The following is a 12,417-nucleotide window of genomic DNA, read 5'->3' as shown; positions in this document are numbered from 1 at the left end:
CCCCCGGGTTTAATAAAGGCTAGACTATGTCCAAAAGCAGGCCTGGAAATTTACTACGGTTCCATGGTGTGTGGTGACATCCAGGGAAGGGCCTGACGCCCTGAGAGTACAGGAGGACAGAGGAAGAAATGCACAAGTCCACAGCGGAACACCCAGCCGGCACCCCGCGGGTGGTAGTGAACCTGTCTCACTCGCTTTACGGTGGGAGGAGTCTTCAGGCAAACGACTCTGACCTACCGGCTAGGCTAAGAAACTACCAGGGCTTAGAGCAGGGCATTTCAAGTTTGCGTAAACATGGTAAAGCTGGGTCACTGGGCCACCTGCAATCAGTCCCAGCCTAACATCACACAGCCAGTGTGCCGCTGTCCTTGTCGCCACACAGCCCCGAGGACCGGAGCCCGTTGTGCTCAGCAGCTTCCACCCCAGCACGGATCAGGAGGGCCTGTGACATGAATTTTTCACATCTGGTTCACCGTAGGATTTGACTGAAGGAAATTATTATAATATTGTGGTTAAAATATCCATGCCCTTAGCCATCACCAATTAATGGAATATTTGAAAAAAAGCTGCTGCAGAGACAGAAATTTAAATTTCTCGCTGGAAGAAACTTATTCAAAAGATTTATCGACCTCAGTTCAAGAATATAGGTGAATTAAGGACCCTAAGAAATGAACTTTTCAGACTCCCAGGAGCACACAAGAATGTAACTCCCCAAGACATCTGATACTCCTATCTTGAACTTAAGATATCTTACACGTATGCAGCTGACACTTATGCAAGATAAGGAGACTTACACTTATCTTGAAAATTTGGGAGAAAAAGGTCAGTGGCAATCTGTCTCGGACTGCAGGTGTGAACTGGGCAGATCACAATCAGACCCACGGAACTCCTCCATGGGATTCCCCAGGGCTCGAGGGAACCAGGGAATCTGAACCACGTGAGAGCTATTAACTATTAACGAAGTCACACTGAAGTCCAGGAACAACTTTCGGTTTCCATTACTTCCTGTGGAGTGCAAAGCTCAGGTTGTGTCTAATTACCATGCCTTTGACCTCAAAGTTCAGCATTTATGAAGGACTGATTAAATGGAAAACAAACAGGAACAACAGCTCTTCATTCAGACTGCAAATAAACACACCTGCTGCCGTTCTAATGCAGATTCAAGACAGGTGACCTAGCCTCGTGTCCCCCACCAAATGACAAGCCTTTTCCAAACCCCTCAGATGTAAAAAATACTCTATTTTTGGCTACTGCCAAAATACAAGATCCATGGAATCTGGGAAACAGATACATAAATTCCAGAACAATCCTGATATTTTGGGACCATATACCTAAGGCATAGACCATGTTTAAGTCCAATAAATGCCGGACATACCAGACATGTTAAAATGGAAGCTGAAAGATACCGTGGTAAACTCAGAATCAGAACTGAAAATTGAGTCAGTTCAGAATAATTCAGCTGGCTAAATACTAATTTTCTCATTGAACTATTCAAAGTCAGTCAATGCCCATGAATATTCTGCCTGTAACTTGGCCACTGTGTCTGAACAAAGTTAAATTGTTTAATGGCATGCTTTTGTACTCCTGTTGGAGGCAGTTTTCTCCAATGATGGACAAAAAACCAAATCTGGACAATTTTCACACTTATAGGATCTCTGATGGCACAGCCAGTCCCTCACTGAAAAGACCCAGGCATTCACACTCTTCACTACGGGCAGTTCCCACCTCAAATTCTCTGTTCAGTTCTCCCCACGCTGCAGACTGTGCACCTGAACATCTCTCCAGAAATACAGTCGAGCTGTTTTTGGCAGGCTTGGGATATTCAAAACAATCCTAGCAAACTGTGAAATAGGCCAAACCAGGCTTTGAACACTCTCCCCACCAATGCTCACCCCCTTCCTCCTCCTGGTCTTTTCCCAAAAGCCATGTTCTCTGTCACCAAGTCATGTAACTGGTTTTTGGTGCCTACCATGTATAACGCAAAGTCTTTCTGTATAAACATCCCACTTATCTCCTTAACAATGTATTATCGTCTCCATTTTGCAAATGCAGAAAACTTCCCACAATTTCAAAACACAAGGGGGAAAGGGCTTTGAAAGAGGTAATAACAGGGAAGACAATATAGATGTCATTCAAGGGAGTTAATGTCACTTTGGGGTGAGAGACGGTCAAGTGTTAACGACTTGACTTTAAAAATGAGAGTCTGATATTTCTGATTTTCAGTGGAGAGGGAATGTTTGTCAACCTGACCCTCAACATCCACTTAGTGCATCCCCCCCTCTTACCACACTCTGTCCTGGAGCTTCATTAGAAGAAGCTTCAGAAAATAACCCCAAGGAGAACGGCGTTTCTCAAGGCAGCCCTACCCTGGCCCTATTACCAAAGCCACGCCCATCAATTAGGAGCTGAACTAAGGAAACTGGTCTGCCCCAGGGCTGCGACCTGGGCCCCCAGAGCTTTCCACCAGCCAGGCGAGGTGTGCAGAGTGCCAAAGCAAAGGGCAGGGCTTTGGTTTAGTTTCCTTTAAGAGAAAGACCCACAGTGGAGGATGCTTATCTCACAGAGATTTACCAACCTCTTCTAACCACAAGACAGCTTCACAACCCATGCAATCAATGCAGACAGAATTCCAATCCTAATCTCTTAAAACACACACTATCTTCGTTCACAATATTATTCTTTGTCAGGTCTTTATATAAACGGTAATCATACTGTATATTTACCCTCCAGCAATACGTTTTAGCTCAACTTTACATGTTTAAGATTTCGGCAGGAGGACACACACAGCTCATCTTCCGTCACTGCAACCTCAACAGGATTCCACTGTTGGAATCCTCGACTGACTCACCAGTCTCCTGCTGACAGCATGTGGTTGTTTCCTATTAGTCACTAACACAAAAACAGGATTGGAACTAAACATCTACTTCAATAATCGGCTTTTTCCAGGGGATTCAATAACCAATTCTTGAAACATGGGACAATCAACAGCCTATGAGCTTTCAATCAGAGACCTGGCTGAGTTCTAGTCCCAGGACCAGCTCTGCGTTCTTGTGGCCCCTTCTTTAAATCTCCCTACACCTCAGCTTCCTCATTTGTAAAATAGAGTTAATAAAAATTACTAAATCTTTACAGCTGAAAGGACTACATAAGATAAAGCATTCGGCCTGACACAAGGTGCACATTCAATAAATGGTAGCAACTATTATTATTATCTCTTTTCAATCAAAATTATTGAAGATATTTTCGGGGTTTCAAAAAAGCGAACAATTAAATTATTTTAGCTGCGATTTGCTGTGTAATCAATAATAGCGATTTCTCAGAAGACTGCAAAAAAAAACTTTCAGCAATGCAATGAATACAAAGGAGAGGGATGTGGGGAGGCCTGTAACTTGGGAGTTAAAAGAATCCGGTCATAAATGGGAATGTAAGTGCTCCAGTAAACTGAACCCTCTTAAGGATAAACATACCCATACTGAATCCTAACCCACTTGTGTTCAACAGAAATATAATGTGAGCCACATATGTAAGCTTTTAATTTTTTTAGTAGCCACGTGAAAAAGGTTAAAAAAAAAAAGTAAAATTACTTTTAATATATTTTACTTAACCCAATATATACAAATTATCATTTCAATATGTAAAAAAATACAAAAAATTAATGAGGGTTTTTTTTAATTTTTTTTTTTTTAAAGATTGGCACCTGAGCTAACAACTATGGCCAATCTGTGTTGTTTTTTTTTTCTGCTTTTTGTCCCCAAATCCCCCCTGGTACATAGTTGTACATCTTAGTTGCAGGTCCTTCTAGTTGTGGCATGTGGGACGCCGCCTCAACGTGGCCTGACAAGCGGTGCCATGTCCGCGCCCAGGATCCGAACCCTGGGCCGCCGCAGTGGAGCACACAAACTTAACCATTCAGCCACGGGGCCAGCCCCTAACGAGGTTTTTTAGACTTTGTTTTTACAGTAAATCCTCAAAATCTGACGTGTATCCTACACTCACAGCACATCTCAATTCCATCTAGCCCTATTTCAAGTGCCCAGAAGTGACAGGTGCCAGTGGCTGGCCACGCTGACAGTGCAGTTTTAACCTATGACTTTTCAGAAAGATCCCTGCACATTGTTTTAACAAAGACTTTGTTCATTAGCTAATTCGGTCTCTAAGCCTTTCATCCAAGTAACTATCAGAGTGAGAACACTCACAAACTTGAGTTCTACCCAATAAAAATAGCACAACTCCATAATTTTACCATTGTTAAACATCACAGAGGAGCAAAAAGTGGGAGAATGATGGGTTACAGTTTACAAGAGACATTCTTAAACATCATTTCGTAACTTCCCCAAAGCTCAGGGAGGTGGATCGTTTACAAATGGGAAAACAGCGGGCCAGAGTCAAGCGACTCGCCAAGATGGACTTATACGGTGAGTGGGCCCAGTTCCACATCTCCAAACTCCAGACTGCACACTTGTGCAGACACAAAATTAAGTGGGCTTGACATCTCAGCAGGGCCCCAAACGATGACTAGAGGAGGGGTATGGACAGGCTCTAAATTTCTCCCCAATTGCACCACAACTTACAATGAGGGCTTCAATAAGGGTTTCCAAATCTACACATCTGAACACAAAAAAAACATAGTAACGGTCAAGCACTCTCAAATACTAAGGTGGAATAGTCCTGTTTCTCAAAAAATTTGCTCTTCTCCCAAGGTGAGCGAAGTCTTAAGTAGCAAACAAACGAAACTCCATTTTGGCTTCCCCAACCTGATGTTTTTTTGGGTAAACTTTAACAAAGCAAGTAAACCCACACTGCTTGATTGTTTAGCTTAAGGATAATTATTAATGCGTTTAAGTAAAAATGCAATTACAAGGATTACTAACGCTGAGCCACTGTCTCAGAATCACAGAGTTCTAAAGGTGAGTCCACTATGGGGCAGTATACCGATTTTCCTTGTTAAGAACACTGACTGAAAGACATCATACCCCAATTTTATTTGTGGTTATTTTCAACAGTAGGTGGGTCTGTGCATGCTTTTAGTTCCTTTCCTGAAAATTCTCTCCAGTTTTTCTACAACGAATATATGTTAGCTTTATAGTTATAAAATATTAATAAATACAAGAACTTACCAAGGCATCTCTAAACACAGATGAGGGCTTCATACAATTTCTTTCCAACTTGAAACAAAACTATTCTGATGCCACGCTTATTTGACATGGTCACTAACAGGATCTCAATTAGCAAGGGCAAATCTCTTCAGAACTTAGTTTATAAATTTTCTCCATAAAGTTCCTTCCAGCTCTGACATTTATTAACTTTCTAATTATTTTAAATTTTTAACGGCCCTTATAAAGGCCGTTAGGGGCCTAGAAACATCAAGCTCATTTTAGCTAAAAGTCAGGATCTCACCCTACTTTTCTGAGGCTGCGGAACGAACCGATCTGAGCGTCAGCCCCCTCCTCCCCAGCGGTCCCCCAACAAAGGTGGGTGCCAGCGAGCGGCCGCAGGAGCAGCCTGGACAGCCCGGGAGGGGCGTCTCCGTCCGGCTGGACTGAGGTTGCTGCTTCTGCTCTCGGGGCGGCCCCTCCCCTCACCGGGAGGCCCCGGCCTGTCGCGCGACCCGGGGCCACCCTCGGGGCCACCCTCGGGGCACCGGGCGAGGCCGACGCCGCGCGCGGGCAGCGAGCCCGGCCAGGCGCCACGCGGCCTGCAGGTGGGCGCGGCGGTGAACCTGGGGGCGCCGAGCCGGGGAGCCCTGCGCGGGGCCCACCCCGAGGCTCCGGCCGGGCCGGACGACCCGAGACCAACGTGCTGCCGTGCCCGTCGTGACCCCCGTGCCCACCGGGCCCGCCGAGACCATCGAGACCCCCGTGCCCGCCGTGACCCCTGCGACCCCCGGGACCGCCGGCCCGAGGCGGCCAGCGCCTCCCGTCCCCGGCTCCGGGCGGCCAGGCCCGACCTGTGCGGACTCGCGGGCGGATGTGGGCCGAGCCTGGCCCCGAGGTCCAGCCGGCGCCCGCGCCCCCGAGCCCCCTGCCCTCCCCTCCCCTCCCCGGCGCCCGGCTCGATGCCGCCGTACCTGCTCCCGGGGCGGCGTCTGCCTCGTCACCTGGGCGGAAGTGCCCGGCCGCCGCCTCACCTGAGGCCCTCCCCTCGCTCCCCCCGCCCCGCCCCCTCTCCACCCCCTCTCCCCCCTCCCCCTTTTGCCCTCCCCTCCGTCTCCTCTCTCCTCCCCCCTCCCCCGTCCCTTGCCCCTCCCCGTCCCCTTCATCCCCTCCCCCTCCCCGTCCCTCTCGCCTCCCCCCGCCTCCGTGCCCTCCTCCTCCCTCCGCCGGGTGGGGCGGAGCGGGCGCTCGGCTCCTGTGGCCACGCAGGTGGAGGCGGGCTGCGGGGCTGGAAAGGTGCCCAGGTGAGGCGCCAGGTGGAGGGGCGCCGGCTGTACAGGTGTGCCCGCGCCAGGCCTGGAGGGCAAGCGAGGGCGCGTCGTCGATCCCTCCCACGGGTTCGCTCTACCCGCGGCCCCACGCGGAGTTCTCAGAAATGTAACGCCGGGGTTGTTTCTTCTCTTCTCGCTGAGCAGAGGAAAGAGGATCCAGCTGTAGTGGCCTCACCGTGCCCGGCCGCTGGTGCACGACCTCATGCCCTCTGAAGAAAGCGCTCCCCTGGCAGCTCAAGGGCTTGGCCCAGAGTTTGGTACCCACACGGGGTCTCCTGTCTCTAGATCCAGCATTGACTTCACTCCACATTTTAACATTCTTATCCTTGGTATCATAACTTGACTTTGAGAAGGATATGTGTGACAACGACAATGGCATTATTCCACTCTCATTAATGTAACTAACTCGAGAATTTTGATGACAGGCGGCTTACTTTGTCTAATACGTCCACACGTTAACGATAAAGAGAATCAATCTTCATGTATGTACTCTTTGAATAAATGTGGTGTTTGTTAAGCACTGTGACATCAGTTGTAAGATCATGCACGTGGCACTCATAGTGTTATTGTTGGTTTGCTTGTTTTAAAGGAAATACTTGTTAGGCCCATAAAAAGATGCACAATTTCAGCAAGGTCGTGCTTCTCAGGAACTAACAAACTGTTGATGGAAATACACACGACAAATTACCAACTAGAATAAAGCCAGAACTTTCAGAAAATAAAGAGATTATGTTTGTTGTAAGCATTTGTTAGGACTTAGTTCTTAACACGTGTATGGGCTTTGCTTAAGCTCAAATGGAGAAGGAAATGCTTCCTGAGTCGGGAGGCAGCACACAGGTGGAAGTCAATGATCTCAAAGCATCACCTGCAAACATTGGGTCTCTTCTTACTCTAACATCTGATGATGGTTGTGAGAAGGGAATAGTCCCCTCTTTCTCAAAAAATAGTGTGATTTCGGTTGAGTGTGAAACACAGTTCAAACTCCTTTCCTTAGTATTCAAGGCCTCTACACTGGCCCCTCTTTGCTGACTCATCTCCCACTTCACCTTTCCGGGATCTTACTCTGGCCAGACAGGTCAGCTCCATGTCCTAGGACTCACCAAACAAAACTGTCCGTTGGTCACCATCCCCTTCCCTGTGCCCGGAACGTCCTGTAAGGCCAGCCCTTCCTCCTGGGCTAAACTCAAATCTTCCTTCTGGCCAGCAGCTTCCACCCCAGACCCCTCTCTCCACCACATTTCATCTGATTTTCTCCACATCGTCGTGTTAATTTCCTGTGTGCTTCCCTTTGGCTCTTACCTGGAATTTAAAATTTTTTTAATTTATTCAATACATTTTTTAATGAGTTTATTCTGAAAATGTTTACCTCTGAGAACCCTCAAGACTGCCTTATTCATAGAATAATGAAGATGAATGCAATTTTTAAGAACACATCTCTGAAATCAGAAGATCTGAGCTTGAATCCTGACTCCACTGTTTCCTAAAATATGTGACTTTGGCAAGTGACTGAACCCTTGTAATTCTCATTCTTGAAATTGTGGGAACAGTGCTCACTTCATATGGCAGATTTGAAGGTAAAATGAAGAGAAAGTCCTCAATAAATGAAGCAGCGCATAGATGGGACGGAGCATGACAGTTACTGGTGACAGCAAGGGGACAGCCAAGAGCAGCAGTAACTAAGGTGAAGCCAGGGCAGATGGTAGAGGCCTGAGAATACCACAGAGAACACTAGGTTCTGAGGCTTTATCCTTCACCTCTGAGAAATTAAAGAACCACTGAAAATGTCTGAATAGGATTTTTTTTAACATTTAATGATTGGTGTTTATTTTTTTAATTTTTAAATTTAATTTAATTTTTTGAGGAAGATTAGCTCTGAGCTAACATCTGCTGCCAATGCTCCTCTTTTTTGCTGAGGAAGACTGGCCCTGAGCTAACATCCGTGCCTATCTTCCTCTACTTTATATGTGGGACACCTGCCACAGCATGGCTTGACAAGTGTTGCCTAAGACTACACCCAGGATCCAAACTGGTGAACCTCGGACCACCAAAACAGAATGCACAAACTTAACTGCTGCGCCACCAGGCTGGGCCCTGGGGTTTATTTTTTAAAATACTTATTTTAGAGCAGTTTTAGGTTCACAGCAAGATTGAGAGGAAGGTGCATAAATTTCCCACTTACCCCCTGCTCCCCCACATGCACAGACTTCCCCGTTATCAACATCCCCCACCAAAGTGGGACATCTGTTACAACTGATGAACCTACACTGACACGTCGTAATCACCCAAAGTGCACGGTGTACATTAGGGTTCACTCTTAGTGTTGCACATTCTGTGGGTTTGGACAAACATATAATGATGTGTATTCACCATTAGAGTATCATACAGAGTATTTTCACTGCCCTAAGAATCCTCTGGGCTCTGCCTACTCATCCCCCATCCCCTCAGGCCCCAATTCCTGGTAACCACTGATCTTTTTCCTGTCTTCATAGTTTGCCTTTTCCAGAATGTCATACAGTTGGCATCATACAGTGTGTAGTCTTTTAAGATTGGCTTTTTTTACTTTGTAATATGCACTTAAGTTTCCTCCATGTCTTCTCATGGCTTGATAGCTCATTTCTTTCAGCACTGAGTAATATTCCATTGTCTGGATGTACCACAGTTTATTTATCCATCCACCTCCTGAAGGACATCTTGGTTGCTTCCAAGTTTTGGCCATAGTGAATACAGCTGCTATAAACATCTGTGTGTAGGGTTTTGTGTCGACATAAGTTTTCAACTCCTTTGGATACATACCAAGGAGGTTAAACAGGATTTTGAATATGATCTAGGTTGGGTTTTTTTTTAACAAGAGATTAATCTGGAAGCAGTGTGAAAAATGGATTGACAAAGTTTGGGACAGGGCGTAGAATCAGAAAGAGGAAGGAAGCAGCCATATAGCAAGGTGCACAGGGAAGGATGAATACCTGAAATAGTGTGAAGATACAGGATAAAAAATGAACACTTAAAAATATCAGTTGCTTCCTCACAAGAAAAAGGGATTAACGAAGGATGAGGAGAAAACTCAAGGGCAGAGATGATTCTAGGTTTTGAACTTGATAAAAGAGATATTGGTGGTGAAACTGAGAAAAGTCCATTTATTCTGTTTTGTTTTTTTGAGAAGCAGGACTCTGATAAAGTCAGTTTTAGATCTTACATTTGACAATCAAGATGAAATGTACTTGGCATAAAGTAGGCCTAATTAAGTGATGGGTCTGAGTTAATTTAATTGGACAGTAGGCAGTTAGATTGGTGCAGCAAAGAGAGGACACCATCTGAAATACTTGCGAGTCAACAGCATGGATCTAGTGGAACTCTACATGTGCAGAAGACTACGATAAAGGTCTGCCAGAGCCCTGATATTGTGAATTTATCACCAGAGAAAAAATCGCCCATCGAAGTCAAATAAAAAAGAAATTTTTGCAGAGTAACAATCTTTTATCTTTTAATGTTGCTGTCCTAACCATGGAAACAGGAGTTGGGGTGGTCTCCTCAGAAAGCTTTGCTATGGGCAACACCATCTGTTGATGTAATTAGGTGTGTGCTGGCATCTTAGGAATGGAAAGATCCGATGTACAGAGCCCTGGAATCCAAGAGGAAGCCCTGCTTCAGGCTTCGGTAATCCTCAACCCTAATGTTTCTATACAACAGTTTCCATATCGGGCTGTGCTATCCATGTCCTTTGCTTTCTATAGAATTTCTACAGAATTCTATAGAATTTTTATGTGACAAAGAAGTTTGGCATTGAAAACATGTCTAGGATTGAGATTTAAGAACTTTCTTACTAAAAGTAGACAATGTAGTAATCATGTGATCAGAGATATGCTTGCAAAGAAATAAAGTAATACATTTTACTGAGCCATGAGAAAATAGATTAAGGGGCAGTCAGAAGAGAAAGTAAAATTTTAATATACCATCAGTTTAAGAGTCAAAAATCTTGCGTTGTTTCTCTCCTTTCACAAGGAGACTCTGTTGTTCTCTCCAGTTTATACACTGCAGGAGAGAATGAAGATAATCACTAGAACCATAGAAATAGATTTTGCAGTGGGATTAACTAGCAAAGCATAAGCATTTTCAAATAGTCAATTGTTCAAAATTTCTATGAAAAATGACACAAATACAGAGATCAGCAATATTCCTACAGTCACCAGGAAAATATCTAATTTTGTCATAATCTCAATAAAGTCAAACTGGAAAGTTGCTTTCTATAACCTTCTGATTTTCATTAGACTGTATGTTGAAAATCAAATCAGAACATTTTGAAAGAGTGTCAAAATGCAAAGTCACTGTCTTTTATTACCAGATAATACGTGCAATAGATTTTCTGATCTTTACCCCTGGACTGTACCTAACCCTTGGCCCCTACCCTATTCCTAAATTTCATCTCAGGATGAGGCTGACGGATGGTGTTGAGCTGTAGATTATACACAGTATTGGTGTTTCTTTTAACTTAACGGTTAGTTTTCTAGTCTGTACATTTTCAGGTGGTCATGTATCCTGTGAAGATACAACTCTGTTCCTCCATTTTGACCTGAATTTTGAATTATTCTGATGCTAGTGACAAAAATTGTGTTCCCAGTACTGTTTGGGGGAAATATCTTCATCAAAGCCCTTGTCCTGCTAATAGCTCGTGCGTGCTTCTACTGGAACAATTAGCAAACAGTACTTCAACTGCTTGTCTTTTCTGCTATCAGACTTAAAGTGCTTAATTACTGGGTTCTTCTCTCTTCATTTTTTGACTCTGTAGGGTCTGACCTAATGTTGGGTACATAATAAATGCCTGATAAATATTTTTATGGAGGGGAAGGAAGAGAGAAAAAAGAAAAAAAGAAGGAAGGGATAGAGGGAGGAAAGAGGGAAAAAAGGAAAGAGAGAAGAAAGATGTCCACTTAAAACAGAAAGTTTAAAAATTAACTAGTAAATTTCAAATTTCCTTTCACTTAAACCTTTAATTAAGCATAAATGTCAATTTAAAATTAGTATAGAAATGCTGTAAAATTGATTTAAGAAAAAATTTAAATGTAGTTGCAATACCAAAATATTATTGCAAACAGTTTCACGTCCTCCTATTCCAAAATGATACTTCTGTCACCCAGGGTTCTTCAAGTGTGGTCTCGGGACCAGCAGTATCGGCATCCCTTGGGAACTCGTTAGAAACGCAACTTATCCTTCTGCACCCTCCATCTTCAGATCAGAAACTCTGCAGGTGGGACCCATCCTTCTGCTTTTTAACAAATCCCCAGGTGACTCTGAAGCTCCCTGAAGTTTGAGAACGATTGCATAACACAATTCTTCAAAATCAGAGCTACTGTGCAGGAAGAGGCACCATTCAAATTCGTGTATTTTTACGTTCGAGAAAAAGGATTAGACTTTCATTTTAAAAAGTACACATTTTGTTCAGTACACAAGCTATCCCTACCGCAGAACTTTTAGACTATACAGGAATTTAGGGAGAAGAGATGGAGAAAGAAACCGCCAGCTCCCCGAGTGCAGTGGCAGCGCTGTCTCCTCCTGTCGCAGGCCCTGTCCCTCACCCCCGCGTTCACTATTGGGACAGTGTGTACAGCCCATCTTTGTGAGGAGCCCCCACAGCGCTCCTCCCAGGTGACAGGAAGAGCAGACTCCGATCGGGCCACTTCACTGAGTCCCCGCGCAGCCTGTGAGCCGGCGGGCATCCCCCGCCCAAAGCCTGCCCGGACCACGCAGACCAGCTCCTGCAGCGCCTCGCAGGCCGCTCCCGCCGACGGAGAGGCTGCAGCAAGCCAGCTCGGCGCCAGCGCAGCACGGCGGGCGGCCGACCGTCCTAGGAGCCTCCGCCCCCTGCAGTTCTCCAAGACCACCCCGGCCGCCCCGCACTCCCGCCCGCGGGGAGGACCCTGCCTCCAAACGGTGCGCCGTCCCTTTAAGAGCCCTCCCACCCCGCTCTCCGCCCCACGCAGGCGCAGCGGAACCGGAAG

General features: G+C 45.5%; 1 protein-coding gene across 3 annotated transcripts in view; it reads right to left on the bottom strand.

Annotated features, from left to right (window-relative positions):
* Positions 1–6,156, bottom strand: part of PATJ (PATJ crumbs cell polarity complex component) — a 305,804-nt gene extending 299,648 nt beyond the window's left edge. For 2 of the 3 annotated variants that reach the window (XM_046645368.1, XM_046645370.1), the window contains exon 1: positions 6,068–6,156. The gene's annotated coding sequence lies outside the window, so the exon portion shown is untranslated. Of the gene's footprint in view, positions 1–5,117; positions 5,252–6,067 lie in introns of those variants that run through there. The other variant, XM_046645369.1, reaches the window with a different exon arrangement.
* Positions 6,157–12,417: the final 6,261 nt, after the last annotated feature.

Source organism: Equus quagga, chromosome 18 (assembly GCF_021613505.1).
Source record: "Equus quagga isolate Etosha38 chromosome 18, UCLA_HA_Equagga_1.0, whole genome shotgun sequence".
In the NCBI taxonomy this organism is placed as follows: Eukaryota; Metazoa; Chordata; class Mammalia; order Perissodactyla; family Equidae; genus Equus; species Equus quagga.
This window is presented reverse-complemented; position numbering and strand designations above follow the sequence as displayed.